The 21,886-nt window shown below is 48.7% G+C and overlaps 1 protein-coding gene across 12 annotated transcripts in view; it reads left to right on the top strand.

The window, feature by feature from the left end:
* The window catches only part of gdpd2 (glycerophosphodiester phosphodiesterase domain containing 2), a 169,327-nt gene that overhangs the window by 39,457 nt on the left and 107,984 nt on the right, over window positions 1-21,886 (top strand). For 2 of the 12 annotated variants that reach the window (XR_013497651.1, XM_078211453.1), the window contains exon 1: window positions 18,218-18,358. The exons of 7 other annotated variants lie outside the window; for them this stretch is intronic. The gene's annotated coding sequence lies outside the window, so the exon portion shown is untranslated. Of the gene's footprint in view, window positions 1-18,037; window positions 18,359-21,886 lie in introns of those variants that run through there. 3 more of the 12 variants (XM_078211462.1, XM_078211458.1, XM_078211464.1) reach the window with 3 other exon arrangements.

The raw sequence follows: 21,886 nt of genomic DNA, 5'->3' as shown, positions 1-21,886 counted from the left end.
CCGCACACACTAAAGGGAGAGGAAGAGCAATCTCGCACTAATGAACAGGAGAGGGATCAGTTTGATTTGCACTTGATTTGACAGTTTCAGCCACCAGCTCCAATACTGGTACTGCATGTATCTCATAGAGTAGAACAGAGTTGGAATCTGTGATGGTGATGGTTGTGGGAAATTCACCACTTCGGAGTCAGACTTGGAGGTTCAACAAAACAGTTTTATTTGGACAAAGCTTTGGGAGAAGCACTGGTACTCCACAGTAGTGGCAGCCACCTTCTCAACTACACAATGGTAGTTGAGCATCTTTTATACTTTCTAGATAATAGACAGTACGGACATTAGCCGTTAGCACATCGTTACAAGTTGAGTAGACAGATACGGACATCGACAGTTAACACATCGTTACAAGCAGACAGGTACGGACATGGACAGTTAACACATCATTGTACATACAGTGGATACATTTATGCAGTTATGTCCTCTATCAATGACTGGTTTCGATATATACATTTATGTATTTATGTCCCCATCAGTGGCTGATCTTGTTATCAAACTCATTGTTCTGGGTCTGCTCTTATCTCAAGTCTTAAGGTGCCTCAAGGTCTGACCAGTTTCCTGCAGCAATTTGGACACTATCATACAAAGGTGTAACAACCCCACCCTAACCCAACAGCAACAATAGCACAATCCAACAGTAACATATGTACATCCTTGTAGTACTGGCCAGCCCCTGGCTCAGCACTATCCAGTGGGAACCAACGATGGTTCACCACATTCACCCCTCCTTTGAAAACAAAGGCCGGCGGGCTACAAAAACCAGAATAAAATGTCAGCAGTCTATAAGTTCAGACGGTCAGGGGGACCGCACCGTCGTTGTGACCTCCTCAATACCGGCGGTGACACCGGAGTAGGCACTTGTGGTGGCGTTCTCCCCAAAATGGCATCCAGCTGTTCTTCCACGGACTCACAGGCCGGTTGACCCTGAGGTGACGGTAGTCCAGTGGCTCCTGACACGCCCTGCGGTGGCGACCATCTTCTGGGCTCAGGCAAGCTGTACTTGGGAGTAAAATGGTTAAGCAATGGTCCCGATGCTGCCCGCGCCGTGTCCGGGGAAGAAATGAGAGATAATGGGTTTGTTACTGGGGGTATGGGAGCGACAGGGGTTGCTACGTCCCCTGCTGGCGCCAGGTCTCGGATCGAGACCGTGTCCTCTCGACCGTCAGGGTATGCCACATAGGCATACTGAGGGTTGGCGTGGAGGAGATGGACCTGTTCGAGGAACGGGTCGGACTTGCGGGCCCTTACATGTCGCCGCAGGAGGACGGGTCCTGAGTACGTCAACCAAGACGGCAAAGAGATCCCCGAGGAAGAATTCCGAGGGAATGAGAACATCCTCTCATGGGGAGTAGCATTGGTTGCCGTACACAGGAGGGAGTGAATAGAGTGGAGCGCATCAGGGAGCACCTCTTGCCAACGGGAGACTGGAAGACCTTTGGACTTCAACGCCAGTAAGACAGCCTTCCAGATTGTAGCATTCTCGCGTTCCACCTGTCCATCACCCCTAGGGTTGTAACTCGTGGTCCTACTAGAGGCAATCCCGTAGGAGAGCAGGAATTGCCTCAAGTCATCGCTCATGAACGACGAGCCCCTGTCGCTATGGATGTAGCCGGGGTACCCGAACAGGGTAAAAAGATCACGGAATGCCTTGATCACCGTGGCAGCGGATGTATCCGAGCAGGGAACAACAAAAGGGAACCGGGAGTACTCATCGATGATGTTTAGAAAGTACACGTTCCGATCTGTTGAGGGAAGGGGGCCCTTAAAATCAACACTCAGTCTCTCGAAGGGACGAGTGGCCTTGACTAAATGTGCCCGGTCAGGTCGGTAAAAGTGCGGTTTGCATTCCGCGCAAATCCGACAGCTCCTTGTTACCGACCTGACGTCCTCCACCGAGTAAGGCAGGTTGCGGGCTTTTGCAAAGTGGTCGAGCCGAGTGACCCCAGGATGGCACAGATCATTATGGAGGGCGTTTAAACGGTCCTCCTGTATACTAGCGCATGTTCCACGCGAGAGGGCATCCGAGGGCTCATTGAGTTTCCCTGGACGATACATGATATCGTAGTTATAGGTGGAGAGTTCAATTCTCCACCGCAAGATCTTGTCATTCTTGATCTTGCCCCTCTGCGTGTTGTTAAACATGAACGCCACGGACCGCTGGTCCGTGATCAGGGTGAACCGTTTTCCCGCCAAGTAATGGCGCCAGTGTCTGACGGCCTCCACAATGGCCTGGGCCTCCTTTTCCACCACTGAATGCCGAATTTCGGGGCCTTGAAGGGTGCGGGAAAAAAATGCGACGGGCCTGCCCGCCTGGTTAAGTGTGGCAGTCAGGGCGAAATCAGATGCATCGCTTTCCACCTGAAAGGGGATGGACTCGTCTACCGCGTGCATCATAGCTTTTGCGATGTCGTCTTTCAATTTCTTGAAGGCCAATTGGGCCTCTGGCGTTAGGGGAAAAGTCGTGGATTTAATAAGCATAATAAGAGAAGAAGCCGAGGCATCTTCTCAGTGCTTTTGCACTAGCAGGCAAGGGTAGGTCAGCAAGGGGGTGCATACGGTCTGGATCAGGGCCAATGACCCCGTTTTCCACCACGTATCCTAGGATGGCTAAACGGTGCGTACGAAACACACACCTCTCCCTGTTGTAGGTCAAGTTCAGGTGAGATGCAGTGCGTAAGAAGTTCAGGAGGTTTGTGTCGTGGTCCTGCTGGTCATGGCCGCAGATGGTGACATTATCCAGGTACGGGAAGGTAGCCCGCAGCCCGTTCTGGTCCACCATTCGGTCCATAGCACGCTGGAAGACCGAGACCCCATTGGTGACACCAAAGGGAACCCTGAGAAAATGATACAAGCGACCATCCACCTCAAAAGCCGTGTATTGTCGGTCCTCTGGGCGAATGGGGAGTTGGTGGTAGGCGGACTTGAGGTCTATGGTGGAGAACACCCGGTACTGCGCAATCCGATTGACCATATCAGATATGCGCGGGAGAGGATACGCATCCAGCTGCGTATATCGGTTAATGGTCTGACTGTAGTCAATGACCACCACAACCTGTGCTCTCCACGGACTAACACTGGGTTGTATGATCCCTTCTTTGAGGAGCCGCTGAACCTCAGATCTAATGAAGATCCGATCCTCAGTGCTGTAACGCCTACTTTTAGTCGCGATGGGCTTGCAGCCTGGTACCAGATTCTGAAACAAGGAGGGAGTGGTGATCTTTAGCGTCGAGACGTTGCAGGCAGGGCGCGTTGGGCAATTTGGAGGCTGCTGCTGTTTTCCCACCGCCAGTGAAGGGAGTGGCCCACCGTACTGTAGGATTACACTCCTCAAGTGGACCATGAAGTTTAGTCCGAGAAGTATTGGCGCGCAAAGATACGGCAACACAAGGAGCTTGAAGCGCTCATAAACTGTGCCTTGTACTTTCAAGGTTACCACGCAACTCCCTAGCACGGCAACAGACCGGGACCTTGATGCCATAGAGATTGTCTGTTTGGCAGGTTGAATCTGGAGTCCACACCGCTTCACAGTGTCTGGGTGGATAAAGCTCTCAGTGCTCCCGCTGTCAAACAGACAATAAAGCACATGATTGTTTACCTGGATATTCATCATTGAACGATCGAGTCTATGAGGCTTGGCCTGGTCCAGGATGATCGACGCCACCGTTGGTTCATGAACGCCACTGCAGGCAGCTGAAATCGATGCGGAGGACCCCTGCTGGTCGTTCGTGGTCAGTGTCGACCAACATGGCTGCCCCCATGAATCGCACGTGGGTGAGGGTGCCAAACTCCGCGACCCCTGGTCGTCATACTCCTCCGACTCCATCGAACGTAATGGCGTCGTCCTGGCCTCGCACGTGGACGAACCCAGCGACAACTTCGACGATGATAATGATCCAAGCTCCAAAGAATCGCAGGCCGCACTGCTGTTCCTGGGTTTCAATCGGCACACCTTTGCATAATGCCCTTTTTTACCACATGCAGTGCACAATACAGCTTTAGTGGGACACTTTTGCCGGGTATGTTTTGCTCCTCCACAGAAGTAGCACCGCGGGCCGCACGGGGCTGCAGCCGTTGTCTGGCCCGAATGGGAGCACACCATTACGCAGCATTTCGAACCCGAGGGGCGAGGAGGGATTTGCGACTGCTCCTGCCACGTTGTCTCCACGTGGTCCTCTGGATATAAGACTAAGCTCTTTGAAGCCAACTCGAGCATCTCTGCTAACTCGATGGCCTGGGTAAGATTAAGGTTACCCTTCTCCAACAGTTTAAGTCGAATGTACGACGATCCGACCCCGGCCACAAACTCATCTCGGGCGAGGTCGTACATGCTCTGCTCAGCCGACACAGCTTTGCAGTCACAGCCCCTGGCTAGCTGTAAGAGCTCATTGGCATAGTCCTCCATCGTTTCGCCATACTGCCGTCGTCGAGTGGCTAGGAGGTAACGAGCGTGTATCTCGTTAGGTGGTTTTGTATAGCGCTTCTTTAGAAGCTCGAGGGCCTTAGGGTAATTAGTGGCCACACGGATTGCGAGGTAGACTGTGTCGCTTACCCTCGCATGGAGGACCCGGAGTCTGTCATCATCTGTGGTGACCGCTGCGGAGGCTGCCAGGTAATCTTCGAAACACTTCAGCCAGTGGTCGAAGGTATTAGAAGCGCCCACCGCACGTGGACCTAGCGTCAGACATTCTGGCTTGAGAATTTGCTCCACACTCTCTTCTTTTTTTCTCCGTCGAGAGTTTAATAATAGTAAATAAAATTGATGCACATCAATTTAGACACGAGGCTCGAAGCTCAGTAAATGAAGGCTTTTATTTACTATTAATGAAGCTATCAGAACTTATGTACACTATCCCAGACTGAAGGGGTCCCGGCCAGAGCAGGGACTCTTATACCTCTCCCAGGAGGCGGAGCCCGACTGGGATGTGCCACAACACTATCATACAAAGGTGTAACAACCCCACCCTAACCCAACAGCAACAATAGCACAATCCAACAGTAACATATGTACATCCTTGTAGTCCTGGCCAGCCGCTGGCTCAGCACTATCCAGTGGGAACCAACGATGGTTCACCACAAGTGGCATATGGGCAGTCTATCTTAGCAGCCTGCAGTGTTAGCATCCTTTCAATAAAGCTTTTCATTTGTTTGCACCTATGAGGCCTGCAGCCTATCTTTTAACACCACTCGGTAGAAAACTGGTGACCACACTTGCAGCCTTTCCAAAAGAAAAAAAGTGGAAAAGATCCAACTGCATTATGGACATCTGACTGAAGAATAAATAATTGAAATCATCACTACACGAAACCGGTGATGGAGAGGTGCCAAACAACAGTTGCAGCCCCTGGAAAATAATCAAAGACTCTGGAGAAAACGACTTCAGAAAGTATCTTGCTCTGCCTGATAAGATCTGTAACATTACCAGGAGCACCATGAGTAGCAAGTGCCATGTAACAACAAATTTGGAGCTGGGGTGTTACAAAACATGAAAGGAAACAGGCTGAACTCAGATTTACCTTGTTTTGGGGACAAAGGAAGCAAATTAGTGCTAAAAGTTACACGATACATTATGCTCATGCAGTCCCTTTCCATAGGAAAAATGGTGGGAACCTTTGCTGTTGTGGGACCATTTGCGGAGAATACAAAGAGATGGAGGTCAAATGCAGAGAGATTCGACTATTTTGTCCAGGTGAACAAGATAGCAGCAGATATAGTAGTCCCAACTGTGCTGAGCATAATGGGGCAGAAAGCATTTAACCTCCTTAGAAGACCGGTACAGCCAGAAAAGCAAGGCAGAAAAACCCATGATGAAAAAGTGAAAATATTACAGGGTCACTATTCACCAAAACCTTTAGTCATTGCAGAAAGGTTTAGGTTCCATCAGTATAATCAACAAGAAGGTGTATCGATCACACAGCTTCTAGCTTATTTGAAGAGTCTAGCTGAATACTGTGAATTCAAGGATGTCCTGAACAACACCATGAGAGATAAAAGTAAAATACTGCGGATGCTGAAATGTGAAACATACAGAAAATGCTGGAAAATCTCAGCAGGTCTGACAGCATCTGTGGAGAGAGAATAGAGCCAAAGTTTCGAGTCAGGACAGGGGTCATCCTGACTCGAAACGTTGGCTCTATTCTCTCTCCACAGATGCTGTCAGACCTACTGAGCTTAGAGAAAGATTAATCTGTGGTCTAAGGAGTGAGACTATTCAAAAGTGGTTGTTAACAGGAAGCAATCTAACTTAAAGAAAGCTTAGGAAGTTACTATATCCAGGGAACTATAAGCTAAGGAAGCTCAATAGTTGAGTTCGAGCACAAGAATTCATAAGATGTCGGCCAAAGACCAAACCAAGAGGGCCCGATTTTACCTTCGGGTTGCACCCGTTTTCAAGTGCAAAAACTGATGGACTCTCCTGACTATCCTTACCCAACAATTTTTCAATAAACAATTTGTGTGGAAACATTTTTTACTTCAAACAGTAGATTACATTCCTGTAACTGAAGAATAAATTACTGGAAATGATCCAGTACTGTCTTGGACAAGATATTTTGTTGCAAGACCTCAGGAGAAAACCTTAAGTTAAAGCTGCATTCCACCAAAGCCACAAACTTTCCATAGAGCAGATTCTCTTCTGGGAAATGAAAGTCATTGTTCCACCATTATTAAGGAAATGTGTATTAAACCAATTACACAAAGGCCACTGTGGCATTGTAAGGAGGAAGGAGATAGCCAGAAGCTATTTTTGGTGGCAAGGGCTTGATGCCAAAATAGAGGAGGTGGAGGGAATATGTTTGTCTTGTGCAAAAGTATGGGACCTGCCATCATTACGGCCAGAAGAGGTCTGGTAAAGAGTATGTATACATTATGCCAGGCTTTCAAACTGTGTATGTTTTACAGGTCAGGTTTTACAATGAGAGAACAAGGCAAAGCATTGTGTTTTTCATCAGGGTCAAGATGTTCTGGCAAGAAACTATACCACAAATGCAAATTGGATACATGCCATCATCTTAGCACAGACAGGGCCGGTCTGCAACACTGTACAAACACAAGACGATGTAGTATGGAGAAGACATGTATCAACTTTTGGTAACAAGAACCAATCTGCGAAAGACAGAACCAACAGAACCAAGGTGTGCCAAGAGAAGACCTGAATGTTCCTGACAGCCTTGCATTACCTGAACCAATTGGGGAAGAAGTACCTCACTTCAACACTGAGTCAACTTCAGAATATTATGTTGACTCCAGTTAAAACAACTACAGACAACATCCAAACCAAGCCAAAGATACCAGTGGTTGCAGTAAACACTATGGGCCCGATTTTACCAAACTTTAGCGCCCGTTTTGCATGCATTTAAATTGGCATCATGAAGCCCGCGCCCAACTTACCCAAGGATTCCCACTTTACAGCGCTCCGATCCGATCGGCGCCCGCGCATTTACCGTGTTGCTGAATTCAAGTCCGATAGGGCTTCAACTGAGCAACTGAACCGCCGAATCGCCCCCAACCACCCTTTGCGGACCGCACCCGCGAACCACCCCGGCAGCCCACCCCCCCCCTCCCCCACCCCCCGCCACCCCGGGATCAGACCCCCTGGGCCCCCGGCCTATCTTGATCGCTGGTGTCCATCGAAAGCATCTTGCGATCCTGGATCCTGGCCTTGCTCCGGAGGTGGGGGGGGGGGGGGGGGGGTGATGTGGCATCTCTTCCCTGAGGGGGGTGGGGGGGGATGTGACATCTCTTCCCTGAGGGGGGGCGGGGGGGGCTGTAGGGGGGGGGGGGATGTGACATCTCTTCCCTGAGGGGGGTGGAGGGGGATGTGACATCTCTTCCCTGAGGGGGGTAGGGGGGGATGTGACGTCTCTTCCCTTGGGGGGGGTAGGAGGGGGGATGTGAAGTCTCTTCCCTGAGGGAGAGGTAGGGGGGGATGTGACGTCTCTGCCCTGAGGCAGAGGTAGGGGGGGATGTGACGTCTCTGCCCCTGGGGGCAGTGGAGACGTCACATCCTCCCCACCCCCCCCCCCCCCCCCCAGGGAAGAGACGTCACATTCCCCCCCCCCCGGGAAGAGACATCACATCCCCCCACCTGAGGGAAGAGACGTCAGATCCCCCCCCATCCCCCCCCTCCCCCAGGGAAGAGATGTCACATCCCACCCCCCCTACACCCCCCCCCCTCCTCAGGGAAGAAACGTCATATCCCCCCCCCTCAGGGAAGAGACGTCACATCCCCCCCCTACTGCCCCCCCACTCAGGGAAGAGATGTCAGATTCCCCCGCCCCTACCCCCCCACTCAGGGAAGAGACGTCACATCCCACCCCCCCTACCCCCAACCAGGGAAAGTCAAAGGCAGTACAGATAGTAGCGCTGTCAGTTCTGCCTTTGGATTTTCGCGCTCAGGCGCGCTGAGTGCTGTCGACTCCGGCAGATGCAAATGCGCTAGGCCCCGCCCACTGGACCCACGCCAAAAAAAGGCGTATGGGGGCGCTGGAGCGCCGCTGCCGGGCGCGGGTTTGATTTACGACCGCACCCGGCACTTAGAGCCGATTTGGTAAAATCGGCCCCTATAAAGCAGACTGAGGTTCACTGACAACCAGACAAAAGAATGACGGCCTCAGAAATGTCTGACCTATTGAGTGTTGTTTATTAATCGTTCATGTTGCTAATTTTAATAACATTATTGGTGTCAGGAACTTTTGATTTAAAGGGGGTAGAAATGTGTCGTTTATTCATGTTACAGGCAGTCCCCGGGTTACGAATGAGTTCGTTTTTAAGTCTGTCTGTAAGTTGAATTTGTATGCAAGTCGGAACAGTTACGTAAGGTTCACATCTAGCGTCAATTAGTCAAATGTTTGACTTAGTATATAGTACATATTTTACCTAAAACATCTTAAATATAATAATACAGTGTGGTGAACCATTGTTGGTTACCACCAGGAGTGCTGAGCCATGGTTTGGCCAGCACTATGAGTCTGTAGATATGTTACTGTTGGGGTTAGGGTTGGGCTGTTCTACCTGGTAATATAGTCCTATGGTACACTCCAGTTGGCTCCGCCTTCCGGGAGAGGTATAAAGGTCACTGCTCTGCCTGGTGACCCTTTAGTCTGGGATTGTATATTGTATATAGTAGCTCCGTTATTGTTGGTAATAAAAGCCTTTATTTCCCGGGTACATCCAGCCTCCCGTGTGATTTACCGTGCATCAATTTTATTACCAACAAAAATTTTTTTTTTGGACAAAAACAAAAGAAAACCATGGAGCAAATGCTGAAACCCGAACGGCTTATGTTGGATCCACGTGCGGCGGGAGCGTCGAACACTTTCGACCATTGGTTGAAGTGTTTCCAAGATTACCTCGACGCCTCCACAGCGGTTCAAAACGACGCCGACAGACTGCGGGTCCTCCACGCGAGGGTAAGCGACGCTGTATACTTAGCGATCCGTGAGGCCCAAGACTACAAAGGGGCCATCGAGCTTCTCAATAAGCGATACAACAAACCACCGAATGAGATCCATGCTCGACACCTTCTAGCCACTCGACGGCGGCAGCCCGGCGAAACGACAGAACAGTACCTGTGTGAACTTCAGCAGCTAGCCAGAGCCTGCAACTGCAAGCCAGTGTCGGCAGCCCAGTATATGAGCGACCTAGTTCGAGATGCGTTCGTGGCAGGAATCGGCTCGTCGTACATTCGCCTTCGGCTGCTAGAGCAAGGTAACCTCGACCTCACTAAAACCGTAGAATTAGCTGACGCTCTAGAAACGGCTTCCAAAAGTCTGGCGATGTACCCCGACGACCGCGTGGGGACATTGTGGCAGGGGCAGCCGCAGACTCCACTTTATTTAGCGGTTTCGAAAAACTGCGTGATTGCGTTTCCAGCCTCAGACCTGATGACGGCAGCAGCTCCAGGAGGCCCGCGGTGTTACTTCTGTGGGTGGGTGAAACACCCTTGGCAGCGATGTCCAGCTAAAGCGGTATTGTGCTCCGCCTGTGGCAAGAAGGGGCATCATTCCAAAGTATGCCGGACCAAACCACCCTCCAAACATAGCAGTGCGGCATGTGATTCCCCGGAGCCGGTCTCCCTGTCTTCAGCGTCTGCGAGGTCTTCCACCACGTGCGATTCCAGAGCGTCGCCATTCCTAACGACGGAGTCGCAAGACACGTGCGACCTATGGGGGCAGCCATTTTGGTCGGCACTGACCGCAAATGACCAGCAGGGGCCGTCATCAACCAGCTCAGCTGCCTGCAGTTGCACCCACGATCCAACAGTGGCGTCAATCATCCTGGACCAGGCCAAACCTCACAGACTCGACAAGTCCATGATGGACATACAGGTAAACGGACGCCAGATTTATTGTTTGTTTGACAGCGGGAGCACGGAGAGCTTCATTCACCCTGACACCGTGAAGCGGTGCAGTCTCCAGATTTGGACTGTCAAGCAGACAATTTCGATGGCGTCAAGGTCCCGGTCTGTCACCGTGCTAGGGAGCTGCGTGGTCAACCTGACGGTGCAGGGCACGGTTTACGAGAACTTCAGGCTCGTTGTGTTACCGCACCTTTGCGCGCCGATACTCCTAGACTAGATTTTATGGTCCACCTGAAGAGTGTAACCCTGCAGTACGATGGGCCACTCCCTCCGCTTTCAGTGGGAGCACTGCAGCCTCTAAATTGCCCAACGCGCTCCACATGTAGTCTCTCGACGCTCAGGATGACCCCACCCTCCCTATTCCAGAATCTCGTGCCAGGCTGCAAGCCCATCGCAACAAAGAGCAGGCGTTACAGCGCTGAGGATCGGATTTTCATTCGATCTGAAGTTCAGCGGCTCCTCAAGGAAGGGATCATCCAACCTAGTGCTAGTCCATGGAGAGCGCAAGTCGTGGTGGTTAAGAATGGGAACAAACCCCGGATGGTCATAGACTATAGTCAGACCATTAACACATACACGCAGCTGGATGCGTATCCCCTCCCGCGCATATCTGACATGGTCAATCAGATTGCGCAGTACCGGGTGTTTTCCACCATTGACTTGAAGTCTGCTTACCACCAGCTCCCCATTCGCCCAGAGGACTGAAAATACACGGCCTTTGAGGCGGATGGTCGTCTGTACCACTTTTTAAGGGTTCCCTTTGGTGTCATGAATGGGGTCTCAGTCTTCCAGCGTGCTATGGACCGAATGGTGGACCAGAACGGGCTGCGGGCTACCTTCCCGTACCTGGATAACGTCACCATCTGCGGCCATGACCAGCAGGACCACGATGCCAACCTTCTTAGATTCTTACGCACTGCATCTCGCCTGAATCTGACCTACAACAGGGAGAAGTGTGTATTTCGCAAGCGCCGCCTAGCTATCCTCGGATACGTGGTGGAAAACGGGGTCCTTGGCCCTGATCCAGACCGTATGCGTCCCCTCCTCGAACTCCCCCTGCCCACTAGCATCAAAGCACTGAGAAGATGCTTAGACACTATGCACAGTGGGTTCCCAATTACGCGGACAAAGCCCGTCCGCTCATCAAGTCTACCTCCTTTCCCCTAACAACAGAGGCTCGCGTAGCCTTTGCAGGAATAAAAGCTGACATCGCGAAAGCCACGATGCACGCTATTGATGAGTCCATCCCCTTCCAGGTGGAGAATGATGCATCTGATTTCGCCCTGGCCGCCACACTTATGATGTGGAGACACTTAACCAGGCGGGCAGGCCCGTCGCCTTTTTCTCTCGCACCCTCCAAGGCCCTGAAATTCGGCATTCTGCGGTGGAAAAAGAGGCCCAGGCCATTGTGGAGGCCGTTCGGCATTGGCGCCATTACTTGGTGGGAAAACGGTTCACTCTGCTCACGGACCAGCGGTCCGTGGCGTTCATGTTCAACAACACGTTACGGGGTAAGATCAAGAATGATAAAATCTTGAGGTGGAGAATCGAACTCTCCACCTACAATTATGATATCATGTACCGTCCAGGGAAGCTCAACGAGCCCTCGGATGCCCTGTCGCGTGGAACATGTGCTAGTGTGCAGGAGACTCGATTACAGGCTCTCCACAATGACCTCTGCCATCTGGGGATCACTCGGTTCTTCCATTTTATAAAGGCCTGGAATCTACCCTACTCGGTGGAGGATGTCAGGTCCATAACCAGAAGCTGCCAGGTACGCGCGGAATGCAAACCGCACTTCTACCGACCTGACAGGGCACACCTCATTAAGGCCACTCGTCCTTTCGGAAGACTGAGTGTGGACTTCAAGGGCCCCCTTCCCTCGACAGATCGGAACGTGTACTTCCTCAATGTGATTGACGAGTACTCACGATTCCCTTTTGTCATTCCCTGTTCGGATATGACTGCTGCCACGGTTATCAAAGCATTACGGGATCTTTTCACCCTGTTCGGTTACCCCTGTTATATCCACAGCGATAGGGGCTCGTCGTTCATGAGCGACGACTTGAGGCAATACCTGCTCTCAAATAGGATTGCCTCTAGTAGAACAACGAGCTACAACCCAAGGGGTAACGGACAGGTTGAACGAGAGAATGCTACAGTCTGGAAGGCTGTCTTACTGGCATTGAGGTCTAAAGGTCTTCCAGTTTCCCATTGGCAAGAGGTACTCCCTGATGCGCTCCATTCCATCCGCTCACTCCTGTGTACGGCAACCAACGCTACTCCTCATGAGAGAATGTTTTCATTCCCTAGGAAGTCTTCCTCTGGGACCTCATTACCGTCTTGGTTGACGTACTCAGGACCTGTCCTCCTGCGGATGCATGTTAGGACCCGCAAGTCCGATCCTTTGGTTGAACAGGTCCATCTCCTCCACGCCAACCCTCAATATGCCTATGTGGCATATCCTGACGGGCGAGAGGACACGGCCTCAATTCGAGATCTGGCGCCTGCAGGGAGCTTGGAAACCCCAGTCGCTCCCACACCCCCAGTTAGGGACCCCCCGACCCTTATCTCTCCTCCTGACACGACGCGGGCAGTATCGGGACCACCACTTAACCCTCTTACTCCCGTGTACAGCTTGCCTGAGTCCAGGAGATTGTCGCCACCTCGAGGCGTGCTCGAGTCCAGCGGATTGTCACCATCTCGAGGTCTACCGGCCCATGAGGAATTGGAGGAGCTACTGGACACCGCCTTGGAGAGAAGGTCGCCGCGATTGCCTGAACCGGCGTCATCGCCGGTGTTGAGGAGGTCGCAGAGACGGTGCGGTCCCCCAAAACGATTGAACTTATAGACAGATGAACAGTTGTTCTGTTTTTGTGCCCCGCCGGCCTTTGTTTTTAAAGGAGGGGTGAATGTGGTGAACCATTGTTGGTTATCACCAGGAGTGCTGAGCCAGGGTTTGGCCAGCACTATGAGTCTGTAGATATGTTACTGTTGGGGTTAGGGTTGGGCTGTTCTACCTGTTAATATAGTTGTTATGGTACACTCCAGTTGGCTCCGCCTTCCGGGAGAGGTATAAAGGTCACTGCTCTGCCTGGTGACCCTTTAGTCTGGGATTGTATATTGTATATAGTAGCTCCGTTATTGTTGGTAATAAAAGCCTTTATTTCCCGGGTACATCCAGCCTCCCGTGTGATTTATCGCGCATCATACAGTAATAATAATAATATGTAATGTGCAATGTATTCTGCCCATTCGTTAGTACGAACCATTGTATGTAACTTGATTGTTTTAAATAATAGGCTTTACGGAGGTCAGTACGTAAGTACGGGCGTTCGTAAGTCGGGCATTTGTAACCCGGGGACTGCCTGTATTTTTAGTGTTTCCTCATGAGCAGCTTTGCAGTGGAATTTAAGAGAATGATCATGTGATGTCACTGATCATGTCATCAGCTGTTTGTGTGGGCAAACTGGCAGTCTATCTTAGCAGCCTGTAGTGTTAACATCTTTTCAATAAAGATCTTCATTTCTTTGCACCTTCAAGACCTGCAGCCTATCTTTTAAAACCACCACATCCACAATCCTCACAACTACATCTCGGATATGGAGAATGGAGGATCTGCCTCCTCCTGTCTATAGGCTATTGTTCACCAGAAAGGAGAATGTGAAAATAGAGAGATGGTTTGAGAATGAGTATGTCAAGTTTGAACATGGTATGGGATAAGTGGCAGAAGTCTGATGGGGTAATGCAGTGCCAGTGAGGACAACAGGAGGGGCAGAAAGCAGCATTAGGGACAGAAGGTTATGTATGTTGTAATAAAAACTGGTACATGGGAGAGGGAATGGTTGTGAGCATTCAGACCTCAGGTACTTAGTGCACAGTTATGAAGAGGGTGATTTGGGATTGGTGTTAGGAGTTCTACCTTAGCAACCCTGTCAGGTGATTAAACTTGCGTTAAAACTAGACTTGTGAGGCAAACTTCCTGGTGCAGCCACCACCACGTGCGTCCATTGTATTAAAAAAGTTTTTTCTTTTCTCACTAGTTCTTTTGACAATTGTCTTAAATCTGTGCCCTTTAGCTAGCAACTTATCTGGCAGTGAAAACAGTTTATCCTTACTTAGTATATCAAAACCCTTTTTTTTTGTACATCCTGAGGAACTGGTGCAGGGGGCAGGGTTTCCAATTCTTGGATCATTGGGACCTCTTTTGGGGCAGGTGGGACCTGTACAAGAGAGACGGGTTACACCTAAACTACAAGGGGACCAATATACTTGCAGGGAGATTTGCTAGTGTTATTGGGGAGCGTTTAAACTAGATTTGCAGGGGGGTGGGAACCAGAGTGCCAGAGCAGATAGTGGAGCAGGGGTAAAAAGACAGGTTAGTTCAAGCAAAATCACAAATGGAAGGGTAGAGTGTGGTGGAAATAATTTTTTGAGGTGTGTCTATTTCAATGCCAGGAGTATTGTGGGGAAGGCCGATGAGCTGAAGGCGTGGATAGACACATGGAAATATGACATTATAGCCATTAGTGAAACTTGGCTACAGGAGGGGCAGGACTGGCAGCTCAATGTTCCAGGGTTCCAATGTTTCAGGCGGGATAGAGGCAGAGGGATAAAAGGTGGGGGAGTGGCATTGTTGGTCAGGGAAAATGTTACAGCGGTACTCAGGCAGGATAGATTAGGGAGCTTGTCTACAGAGGCCCTATGGGTGGAGCTGAGAAACAGGAAAGGTATGACCACGTTAATGGGCTTGTATTATAGACCACCCAATAGTCAGCGAGAATTGGAGGAGCAAATCAGCGGAGAGATAGCTGACAACTGCAAGAAACACAAAGTTGTGATAGTAGGGGATTTTAATTTTCCACATATAGATTGGGACTCGCATACTGTTAAAGGTTTAGATGGGGTAGAGTTTGTAAAATGTGTTCAGGAGAATTTTCTACATCAGTATATAGAGGTGCCAACTAGAGAGGATGCGATATTGGATCTCCTATTGGGAAATGAGTTAGGGCAGGTGATGGATGTGAGTGTGAGGGAACACTTTGGATCCAGTGATCATAATGCCATTAGTTTCAACCCTGATCGTGGATAAGGTTAGATCTGGTCCTCGGGTTGAAGTTCTGAACTGGAAAAAGGCCAAATTTGATGAAATGAGAAGGGATCTGGGAAGTGTGGATTGGCACAGGCTGTTCTCTGGTAAGGATGTAAATGGAAAGTGGGAGGCCTTCAAAGGAGAAATTTTGAGAGTGCAGAGTTTGTATGTTCCTGTCAGGATTAAAGGCAAAGTAAATAGGAATAAGGAACCTTGGTTCTCGAGGGAGATTGTAACACTGATTAAGAGGAAGAGAGAGTTGTATGAAATGTACAGGCAGCAAGGAACACATCAGATGCTCGAGGAGTATAAAAAGTGCAAGAAGCTACTTAAGAGGGAAATCAGGAGGGCTAAAAGAAGACATGAGGTTGCTTTGGCAGACAGAGTGAAGGAAAATCCAAAGAGCTTCTATAGGTATGTTAGGAGCAAAAGGATAGTGAGGGATAAAATTGGTCCTCTTGAAGACCAGAGTGGTAGACTGTGTATGGAACCAAAAGAGATGGGGGAGATACTAAATGGTTTTTTTGCATCCGTATTTACTGAGGAAACGGGCATGGAGTCTACGGAAATAGGGCAAACTGGTAGGGAGGCCATGGAAGCTTTACAGATTAAAGGGGAGGAGGTGCTCGCTGTCTTGAGGCAAATCAGAGTGGATAAATCCCCAGGACTGGACAGGGTATTCCCACGGACCTTGAGGGAAGCTAGTGTTGAACTTGCAGGGGCCCTGGCAGACATATTTAAAATGTCAGTATTCACGGGGGCGGTGCCGGATGATTGGAGGGTGGCTCATGTTGTTCCGTTGTTTAAAAAAGATTGCAAAAGAAATCCGGGAAATTATCGGCCAGTAAGTTTGACGTCGGTGGTGGGCAAGTTATTGGAAGGTGTGATAAGGGATAGGATCTACAAATATTTGGATAGACAGGGACTTATTAGGGAGAGTCAACATGGCTTTGTGCGTGGTAGGTCATGTTTGACCAATCTATTAGAGTTTTTCGAGGAGGTTACCAGGAAAGTGGATGAAGGGAAGGCGGTGGATGTTGTCTACCTGGATTTCAGCAAGGCCTTTGACAAGGTCCCTCATGGGAGGTTAGTTAGGAAGGTTCAGTCGCTAGGTATACATGGGGAGGTAGTAAATTGGATAAGACACTGGCTCAATGGAAGAAGCCAGAGAGTGGTTGTGGAGGATTGCTTCTCTGAGTGGAGGCCTGTGACTAGTGGTGTGCCGCAGGGATCGGTGTTGGGTCCATTGTTGTTTGTCATCTATATCAATGATCTGGATGATAATGTGGTAAATTGGATCAGCAAGTTTGCTGATGATACAAAGATTGGAGGTGTAGTGGACAGTGAGGAAGGTTTTCAAAGCTTGCAGAGGGATTTGGACCAACTAGAAAAATGGGCTGAAAAATGGCAAGTGGAGTTTAACGCGGCCAAGTGTGAGATATTGCACTTTGGAGGGACAAACCAAAGAAGAACGTACAGGGTAAATGGTAGGACTCTGAAGAGTGCAGTTGAACAGAGGGATCTGGGAATACAGGTACAGAATTCCCTAAAAGTGACGTCACAGGTAGATAGGGTCGTAAAGAGTGCCTTTGGTACATTGGCCTTTATAAATCGGAGTATCGAGTATAAAAGTTGGAGTGTTATGGTAAGGTTATATAAGGCATTGGTGAGGCCGAATTTGGAGTATTGTGTACAGTTTTGGTCACCTAGTTACAGGAAGGATGTAAATAAGATTGAAAGAGTGCAGAGAAGGTTCACAAGGATGTTGCCGGGACTTGAGAAGCTGAGTTACAGAGAGAGATTGAATCGGTTGGGACTTTATTCCCTGGGGCGTAGAAGATTGAGGGGAGATTTGATAGAGGTGTATAAGATTTTGATGGGTATAGATAGAGTGAATGCAAGCAGGCTTTTTCCGCTGAGGCTAGGGGAGAAAAAAAGCAGAGGGCATGGGTTAAGGGTGAAAGGAGAAAAGTTTAAAGGGAATATTAGGGGGGGCTTCTTCACGCAGAGAGTGGTGGGAGAGTGGAATGAGCTGCCGGATAAAGTGGTAAATGCGGGGTCACTTTTAACATTTAAGAAAAACTTGGACGGGTTCATGGATGAGAGGGGTGTGGAGGGATATGGTCCAAGTGCAGGTCAGTGGGACTAGCCATAAAATGGTTCGGCACAGATAAGAAGGGCCAAAAGGCCTGTTTCTGAGCTGTAATTTTCTATGGTTCTACCCCTAAGGAGATCAATCCTAACTTCTCTAGTCTCACTATATAACTGAAGTCCCTCGTCCTTGGTATTCTGTAACCATTAGTGATTTCTTGTCCTGTCTCAAACAGGCACAGAACCAATAAGCAGCAAATGTGGCTTTGGAGATGCATCTATATCAGTACAATTGGTTTCCAGCACCAATTTGACTCCCTCCCCCTCCTGCATATTTGTTTTCACGTGCGATTGAATACCTGGGCCTTGATTTCCACATTGTTGTTTTGGAAAGTGGAACCATTCGTTTCCTGTTCATTTAACACTTCTCACGGGGAGCAGCTGGTTCACAGGGTTGTGGTAATGAAAGGGTTAGTACAGGAATGTTCTCTCAGTACTGCATGAGAAGACTGGCATTGTTTCAACAAGTGAGTCTACCCTCAAACATGAATCCATTCATAGCCAAAAGGAAAGAGGGCGGATCTCTGGGATTCATTTATAAAATTCGGTATTTCTCATCTACTGAGCAAAGAGGTAAGTTCTAAACTCTGATTATACTTGGAGGATTTTGCTCTGCGTTGGTTGGGACATTTGAGTCATTTTAAGATCCTGAGTGAGTTTCACTTGGTGGTGTTGATGATTTGGAATAAGTCCTACTCAACCTGGTATGTATGCCTCTTATTTGTATTTTTCATTATTATTGTTCTTTATAGTGACTTTCTTACATCTGTTATTGCTTCTATATGTTTCAGTGTCAGCTGCTGTGCATGCAACCCTACTAAATAGCAATGACTCAGTCACCAACTGGTAGTGTTGAGCATGCATTTGTCAATCCCTGCAGATGTACTTTGTATTCTACATAAAGGGAATGCTTTACCACAGCATGTCTCTGTCAGCTCTTAAACGTGCAGAGAATACAAAGAGTAAAGGGAAGTTAGTACTGTACATGCTGCCGACTAGTGAGATCTGTTTTTAGGATTGCAAGCATGCCATTTGAATGTAAAACTGACTTTGCAGATTTGCTGCCCATTATAGATTTCTTTTTCACAATTGACTTGCCTGTGGTGCATTCATTTGGTTGTCGGAGACAGGAAAGTAGAAAGCATAAACTAAAGATTTAAGGATAAGCTTGATTTTAACAAGTTGAATTCAGTAAACAGATCGGCAGCATTGTAAGGAATCCACACAAACCCGGCTCTGGGCTGGAGTGCCAAGGCGCAGGTGGCATTGCATGGACTAACAGAGGGAAAACTGTGGGAAAAAACATGCCGTTAAGTAACAATACAGAGGCTGATTCCATGGTTCCCAACACAAAACAGCAGTCACAAGCAGCACATTGCAGGGAATGATCAGTGTAGGAAACAAATCCAAACATGATGAGTCTTGATTCTTAGACAACTTCCCACATCCTCGCTGTGTATGTGGTAAATTTATAGCTTAAATACAAGAGAAAATTTCAGATGAGCAATGAACACGATGAGCGACAAAGATAGACAAGAGAGTTTGTGACAAGAAAGCACACCAATTTACTGATTACACTGTTATTTTAGATGAAGAATTGGAATACCTGCCCATTATCCAATCTGTTTGGGAAAATATTTGTGAGCAATTAAGCTGGTTACATTTGTCTGTCAGTGGGCTTGTTGGGTTTGGACTAATTGGACACAAAGTTAAGTTTTAATTATTTAAAGATGATTTTAACTGGCTTGCGATTACTCATCCTTAATAAGCAGTAGGGATATTAAAGGGAGTGTGCAGTTGCACCTGTTGTATTAGGTGCAACAGAAGGAGGATGAAGAGCAGCAGCAATAACAGCAGTGGCGGCAGAGTCCTTGGCATGCAAGAGAAGCTACAGTTGGATCTCTCAGAAGACAATAGATGAGGGAATCTGCTTGCAGAGACAATAACCACCCAACATGGTCCACAGAAAAGGAGATATCTTTGTTGAATAACTGAAGGGACTGTCCGTGTCCAGTCAGTTCATTCCTGATTTCTGCAGCTGAACATAGGAATGTTTGCTGTTTAGAATCCATAGAATCCCTACAGTGCAGAAAGAGGCCATCCAGCCCATCAAGTCTGCACCCTCTCTCAGAAAAAACATTCCACCCAGGCCCTCCCCCTGCCCTATACCCACAACTCCACATATTTACCATGGCTAATCCACCTAATCTGCACATCTTTGGACACGAAAGGGTAATTTAACATGGCCAATCCACTTAACCTGCACATCTTTAGACTGTGGGAGAAAACGGGAGCACCTGGAGGAAACACGTGAAGAGACTGGGAGAACGCGTATACTCCACAGTCACCCAAGGCGAGCTTCAAACCCGGTCCCTGGCACTGAGGCAGCTGTGCTAACCACTGTGCCATCCTGCTGGGCTAGCGGCCATGTAATGCCAGTGACTGTAAAATTACCACTGCCTTGAACTTTTATGCCTCAGGAACATTAAGCTGCTATTAGGGACATCTCAAGAATTTTACTGTGGGCTTTCTCAGGTGCAACAAGCAAGTAACCAGTGCACTATGTGTTAGGGAAAACCAGTACATATTGTTTCTCATGAATGACAACAGTTAAAATGGCAGAACCTTGGATTTGCAACAAGGGCTGGCTTCTATCATTTGCAGAATGTGATTCTGTGGCAGAATAGAAGTCAGGGATACTCCTTTTGCTTTGTGTCCATGTCAATCTATCCTTAACTCTCACCTATCCTTGACCTTCTATTTGGCCACATCTTCTCCGCCCCATCTGTAACTATGTAATCCATCATATTCCCACCCCATTCAGCTTTCAAATCATACCAACTTTAAATGTTAATTCTATTTCTCTCTCCACAGACTTTGCCAGAGCTGCTGAGTTAATCCAAAATTTTCTGGTTTTGCATTTCCCTTTAGAAATGGACCATAGCTGTGCTGTGATGAGATCATATACGCCACACATGATCTCATCACCAGTCCCCTTGCAATAAAAGCCAACATGCCATTTGCCTTCCTAATTCCTTGCTGTACCTGCACGCAAACATTATTTTCCTCTTAGAAGTGCACTCAAGTCTCACTCAAAGTCAATATTGAAAAGTTTTCCATTCTTTAAAAATATTGTTTTCCATTCTTACTACTGAAATGAATAACTACACACTTCTCCACATTGTAATCTATTTTTTATTTTGTTGCCCACTCATTTTCTGGAAACTTGTCTATATTTATTTTTAGTCTCTTTGTGCCCTTCTCGCGGCTTACATTTCCACCTAGTTTGATATCATCAGTAAATTTACATACATAAATCTTAGGGCCCAATTTTACCATCACGTTGCGCCCCTTTTCGGGCGCGGAAACTTGGTAAAGTTGGGCGGGAGGTGAGTAGTGCAATCCGTGCCTGCCCTGATGCTGGCTCCCCCTTTACCAAGGCCCGAAAATGGCCACGATTGGGGTCGCGCCCGAAAGGGACGTGATGGCCATTTAAATGCATTTGCATGCATTCAAATTGACTCACTTGGCTGCATGCCCAACCTTACCGGCACTTCCCTCTTTACCACTGTGTTTGCCCATCCAGAATCAGCGCAAAACAGACAAGCTCCACAAAAATTTGATTTGGGCGCTCCAGTTATTGAAGAGGTAAGCTTGAGATTGGTGGCGGTGGGGTGGGGGGTGGGTGTGGGGGTGGGTGTGGGGAGGGGGGGGCGATCCGTTGCCATTCTGCCTGAGATCAGTGAGTGGAAAAGGGGGGGTCCTCTGCATTCTGCCTTGAGATCAGTGAGGGGGAAGGGGGTCCGCTGCCACTCTGCCTGAGATCAATGGGGGGAATGGGGGTAGGGACCCGCGATCGGTCTGGGTGGCAGGGGAGGTGAGGGGATAAGTGGGTCAGTAATGTTGGGGGGGAAGGGGAAAATGATTGTGGGGGCCAGGGAGAGACATTATCAGCAGGGATGTGGCAGGGGAGCCGCATTCTATCTTTTTTTTGTGCGCATGCGCAATTGGAGGCGCCGATCAGAGCTGCAGGGTTTCGGGCACGTTAAGTCCCGCACACAGGTGTGTGCAGCACGATTCGGACTCGCTGATATTTTTTCAGACAGAGCGCATATGGGGGTGCTTGAGAACGGGTCTAAAAGTCAGATCTGAAATACTCCCAGTTTCAAGTCCACCCAGCACTAGAATCAAAATGGTAAAATAGGGCCCTTAGTCTCTATTTCTAAAGTCTC

Source organism: Mustelus asterias, chromosome 4 (assembly GCF_964213995.1).
Source record: "Mustelus asterias chromosome 4, sMusAst1.hap1.1, whole genome shotgun sequence".
Lineage (NCBI taxonomy): Eukaryota > Metazoa > Chordata > Chondrichthyes > Carcharhiniformes > Triakidae > Mustelus > Mustelus asterias.
Note: the sequence above shows the minus strand (reverse complement) of the source record. Positions and strands in the feature narration are given on the sequence as shown.